This window comes from Mus caroli, unplaced genomic scaffold, assembly GCF_900094665.2.
Source record: "Mus caroli unplaced genomic scaffold, CAROLI_EIJ_v1.1 scaffold_12812_U2_1, whole genome shotgun sequence".
Classification (NCBI taxonomy): domain Eukaryota; kingdom Metazoa; phylum Chordata; class Mammalia; order Rodentia; family Muridae; genus Mus; species Mus caroli.
The window spans coordinates 1-6,205 of record NW_018390269.1 but is presented as its reverse complement, the minus strand read 5'-3'; the positions used below and the strand labels follow the sequence as shown (position 1 = coordinate 6,205).

The 6,205-nt window shown below is 37.7% G+C and overlaps 1 pseudogene; it reads left to right on the top strand.

Moving 5' to 3' along the window:
- The first annotated feature begins 285 nt into the window (after positions 1-285).
- LOC110288572 lies at positions 286-1,572 on the top strand (annotated as a pseudogene).
- The last annotated feature ends 4,633 nt before the right edge of the window (positions 1,573-6,205 follow it).

Here is a 6,205-nt window from a genome sequence, read left to right as displayed (position 1 = left end):
TCGGCGATGACTTAGCGTTGGAACATTCTGTAGTTATTCTTGGAATCGGTGTATCAGTGGCCCACTTTTGACCCTTTTCTTCTCGGGGGATGGTGGGGAGGCTCAATTCAGAGATCAATTGTTGTCTTAATAACTCCCAACAGTTGATCCATGTAATATATGGTCATACCTTCTCAGGTATCTTTGAAGGTGAAAAAAACCCAAAACCATAAGGAAGAGGTAATAGCATGAATGATAAACTGCAAAGTGATAAAAATCTTAAGATCTGATTCCCCTTCTATTTAGACAAATAATACCATTAATTCATACAGGTGAAAGTATTCGTCAGTGTGATAAAGCTTTCACATGTTCCAATTTTCTTGTCAGTCATGAAAGAAGTCAGAGTGCAGAGAAAGCGTCTGAATATACTCAATGTGATAAAGTCTTTTTTTTTTATGCTCACAGTCATGCTCAAAGAATTCATACAGAAAAGAACACCCATGGAATTATTCAATTTGTTGAAGCCTTTGCTCAACATAGTCTCCAAATTCATAAAAGTGCACAAAGTGGAAAGAAACTCTATGAATGGAAGCAATCTGGTAAAGCCTTTGCAGATCACAGTCATCTTAAAATGCCTGAAAGAATTCACACCGGAGAGAAACCTTATGAATGTCATCAGTGTGAAAAAGCCTTTTCAAGTCACAGTAATCTCCTACAACCTGAAGGAACACATACTGAAGAGCAATGATATGAATGTCATCTGTGTGGTAAAGCCTTTTCACAGCATAGTCGTCTTAAAAGGCATGGAAGAAATCATACTGGAGAGAAACCCTACTGATGTGATCAATGTGGTAAAGCCTTTTCACAACACTAATCTCTCCAAAAGCATAAAAGAACACATACAGGAGAGAACCCCTACAAATGTAATGAATATGATAAAGCCTTTTCACGAAACCGTGATCTCCAAATGGATAAAAGAATACATTAACTGGAGAGAATCCCTACAAATGTAATCAATTTGACAAAGCCTTTTCTCCACATATTATGTTCCAAGTGCATAAAATAATACATGCTGAAGAGAAACCATACAAATGTAAAGAATGTGAAAAAGCCTTTCCCCAAAGCAGTGATCTCCAAAAGCATAAAAGGACACAGACAGGAGAAAAACCCTACAAATGTAATCAGTGTGAGAAAGTCTTTTCCCAACATCATAATCTCAAAATACATAAAAGAACACATACCTGAGAGAAACCCTTCAAATGTAATGAATGTGATAAAGCCTTTTCACAACCTTGTAACCTCCAGTCCCGTAGAAGAATTCATACTGGAGAGAAACCCTAGCAATGTAATAAATGTGAGAAAGGCTTTTTACAACATAGTCAGCTCCATTCACATAAAAGAATTCATACTGGAGAGAAACCCTACAGATGTAATAAAAAGGAGAAAGCCATTTTTCGACAGTATAATCTCCAAAGACATAAAAGAATACATACTGGATAGAAACCCGATGAATGTGATCTATGTGTGAAAGCCTGAATATGTCACAGGCATCTTCAAAAGCATAAAAGAATTAGTACTGTAGAGAAAGCTTAAGAATGTATATAATATGGTAAAATCTACAAGTATCCATAGTCTTAATCATCCTGAACATATTTGTATTGGCAAGAAACCCTCTGAATATTAACTGTGTGATAAAACCTATCCCAACACACTTATCTTCTAATGCATCAAGGAGCACATACTGGGGAGACAGAGGTGTGTGTGTGGGGGGGGAACTTATGAATGTACACAATGTGGTAAAAATCCATGCTGCAGGAAAGCCCTACAAATGTAGTCATTAAGGTAAAGCTTTGCACTTCACAGTATCTTTATGTGAGAGGAAAGCCATTAGCTTATACTAAATCTGTTACTTTAGCACATCACAGTAATTTTTCAACCTCTAAGAACTCATAAGTAAGGCAGGCTACGACTCTGATGGACTTGGAACAATTTTTAGCCAATCCACTTTCATTAAGTTACACAAAATTATTTATTCCTGAGAAAAACTCTAGCAAGTGTCAACTATCTGCTCAAATATGAAATGTCTCTATTTTTTTAACATGTAAATTCATAGGTTCAAAAGCCCTTTCAATTTCATTGATAAGGTAACTGGTTTAAATTTCACAGTTCACTTTAAGTCCATTAAATAACTCATTCATGTGTAAAACTATGGGTGCATATTAGTGTGTTTTCTGTTGATGGGAGAAAATATTTTAATTATTGTAGAAAAATCCCAAACCAGGGTTTCCAATCCCAACTTTGGCCATTTATTTTTCAGGTAAAAGACACACAGCCTTTATATTTATAATAAGCCTTAGTCAGCACATGAGCTTGGCAGATATTTATGCTCTATGCTATTATGTCTATTTCCCAGCCAATGATTTCATCCTAGAATTTGCCTTGGTTCATCTAGGCTATGCTTTGTCTGTGGCTTTGTGTGATTATGTGAATGCTGATTTCCAGAAAATTAAGCTGTTGTATAGCAGAAAATATAGGAAGATCTAAAACCCTGACCTGGTTCCTGGGAATAAACTTTTCTTAATTGCTTGGCCATGTGTCTACCCATGTAAATATTTTACAGTGTTTTATATCATCTTGATGTCAGAAAATGGAAAACACTTATACAAGAGAAAAACCCTATGTATGTTGATGATCTCATTATAGACTTTAGACACCACAGTTGTTTTTGACATCAGGGAAAAAAAATCCTGTTTAATTTCTTCTTCATCCTGGCCTTGAAGGAAGTATATTATTTCCCATTGTCACCCATGTGTTGTAGTAGAGATCACCAGTCGTGGTGGTGGATTTTTATATTCAAACTTTTGGAATCGATATTGACGTTTGTTCTATGAATTTCAAATCCATTTACAGGTGTTTATTAGGGGATCCTTGAGTTCATTCTGAGACTTAAGTTCACCTTTATTTCAACTTTACTTGTTGAAAGGTATTTTTCTGCTGCAATGAATTTAGTTGGATACCCCTCTTCTAAGTGGCCCATTCTTTAAATATAAGGATATGTGTGATTATACATTTCCAGTAAGGTTGCTGCTAAAAGCATGGTGATATCTGTTTGTTGTTTCATTTTATTCACGAACTTCTTTGAGATATTGTTGTATGTTATCCAGCCTGGCTTTGGTGTCAGTCTTTAGTCAGTATTTAGTTTTACCTCTTGATACTCATGTGTCAGCCTTCTGAGTACAAGTCCAGGAATCGGAGATGTATGCTCAGTGTGTCCTTTTTCTTTATCATGTTTAAATAATATTAATGTTAAAGTGCTTAATGGATGGAAATAGAAAGAACAATAAAATTCCTATCATATTCCTCTATCTCATAGAAATGTAATGTAGAATAATCAGCAATCAACTGTATATCTCACAACATAGCTTTCTATGCAATGTGTGTGTATATATTATTTGTCAGCCCATGCTTCTTCATGTCCTGTGAGTTATGCAGTTGGCACTTCATCTTGAGCTACTGCTGTCTTTTAATGAAATTATCTGTAGATGTAGGATGATGTAAATGCAGTGAGATTTTAAATCTTTTTACTTTGAGTCTGTGTAGGATGTGGTGATGTGTTTTTAGGTCAGGACAGATATGTGGAGACTGGAAGACAACTTTTTGGCTTCCACTTTTGGCCATCATTCTATGGAGATCTAGGTCAGGTTATCAGCCTTGCTCACCGTAGACATTTCACGTTGATCCTTCTCACTAATGCTCAAAGAAATAGAGAGATTCCATCAGTAGAATACTGTTTTCTGTTCAGACTATAAACAGGAAAGGACTGTTTTCTTTTCAGACTATTAACAAAACAGCCTCCAGAATGACATCATATGCGGAATACAAATTTTGTTCTTGCTTGTCTTGTCTTTGAGAATTAACTCAAGCTGAATTTTGGCTGTTACTAAAAAGTTTTTTTTTTTTTGAAAAAAAAATCTTTTATATGTGTGGAATAATTTCTTCCAAGAGATACATATTGATTCTAGAGCAGCTGCTCCCAGTCTAGAATCAGACTGAGAAAAGCTCCTCTGGTTGACTCTGGTGGCCTTGATCCCACTGTTGCTCCTGAGGGCAATAACATGTTGTCTTCTTGACTAACCTAGCTAAACCCTTCAATTAGCTGGGTGTCCCACCACTCAGTTTTTCAGTTACCCATTTGAATCATGTTGTCAACTTTGCATCACAGCAAGAGGAAAAGGATTTGGATGTGGACAATGGCTTTTAACTTCACACCAGAATCAGAGTAGTCTCTTGTTGTACAATTCACAGGGAGAAATATTCTAAGCAATCAGCTGCTAGAGTGACAATTATGCAAAAGTACCGCATTGTGACATGCTGAAGGATTTTGTAATTTCTCTGCATGTATTAATAATTCACGCCAGGTTCCCAGCAGATTTGTATGCATACAATTTGAGGAGGCGTGCTTGACCCAGTGAATATTGAATTTACCCGTACCAGGTGCGCCCTGTAGATATGTTTTATCACCTTTCATAGGTAATTCATCTCAGAGGGGTGAGGAAACAGGCCATTGGTTTTAACTGTGTGTATTTGTGATGTTTCCTATATGCTTGGCCCAGGGTGTGTCACTGTTGGAGCTGTGGCCTTATAGGTGTGTGCTTTAAGATCCTTGTCCTAGCTGCTTGGGAGCCAGTATTCTGCTATCAGTCTTCAGATGAAGATGGAGAATCCTCAGCTCCCCCTGCACCATGCTTGCCTGGACAGAGCTATGCTCCTACCTGAATGATAAGTGACTGAACCTTTGAAACTGTAAGCCAGCCCCAATTACTTCTTTGCTGTATAAGAGTTGCTTTGTTCATGCTGTCTGTTCAGTAAAACCCTAACTAAGTAGTAAAACCCTAAGACATTGTATGTTTACATATCTCAGAAGTTAACATTGTATTCAGGGGCAAGATTATATAGCACTTTCTTAATGCCTTTCTCTCTGCAGGGGAATGGCCATCTTTTATTATTTTTTTAAGATTCATTTATTTATTATATGTAAGTACAATGTAGTTGTCTTCAGACACTCCAGAAGAGGGCGTCAGATCTTGGTATGGATGGTTGTGAGCCACATGTGGTTGCTGGGATTGGAATTCAGGACTTTCAGAAGTTCTCGTAACTGCTGAGCCATCACTCCAGCCCTGCTTTCTCCTTTTCAAATTAGGATAGCTACGTAGATTTCTTTTTTTTTTTTTTTTAGCTTATTTGTCCTTTTTTCAGAATCAACAATTGATTACACTTTTTAACAAAATTATTATTTTAAACTAAAACCCCAGTATCAGGCCCTCTTCTCCCACCACCCTCTTACAGGTCCTCTCCACATTCTGTTTTGAGATGGAGGAACCAGTCCTGTGTATAATCCTCAAATCTACTTTTATCTCCACCCCTCTAGCCTGAACACATCATTCTCTACAGGACTAGGCACATCTCTTCACTGAGATCAGATATGACAGCCCACTTAGGGTAATGGAATCCACAGGCAGGCATCAAATCAGAGACAACCACCACTATAGTTTTTGGGGAATCCACATTAAAACCAATATGTACCTATGTTACATATATGAGAGAGGGCCTAAGTCCAGTTCATCCTCACAATTTGGATGGTTCTTCAGTCTCTGGGATCCATCAAGATTCCAGGGTAGTAGATTCTATTGGTCTTCCTGTGGATTCCCTATCTTCTTTGGGTCCCTCAATCTTTTCCTGAACTCAACTCTTCCAAACACTTCACCAAGCTCTGTTTAATGATTGTCTGTCTCTGCAGGTATTTCTGTTAGCTGTTCATTAGAGTCTCTCAGAAGTGAGGTTTGCTAGTATCCTGTCTGCTAGCATAACATGATATCATTAATAGTGTGAGGGATTGGTTCTTGTCCATGGGATGGGACGCAATTTGGGCCAGTTATTGATTGACCACTTCTTCCTTCTTTGCTATCTTCTCCCTGTTTGTCTTATAGACAGGGCAAGTTTTAGAAGGAAGTTTGTTTTTAGATAGATAGATAGAGTAGAGAATATAGTTTATTAAGCACAGGGGAGGGGAGTTAAGAAGGTAGTAGAGATAGAGAAGGTCAGAGAGAGAATAGAGGAGTAGAGGCTGGCCATGAGCACTGGAGAGAGAGGGGAAGAGGAATGGGGTGAAAGGGGGAGCAGGAGGGAGAGGACAGAGCTAGAGCAAGAAGTCAAGAGTAGATGGAAG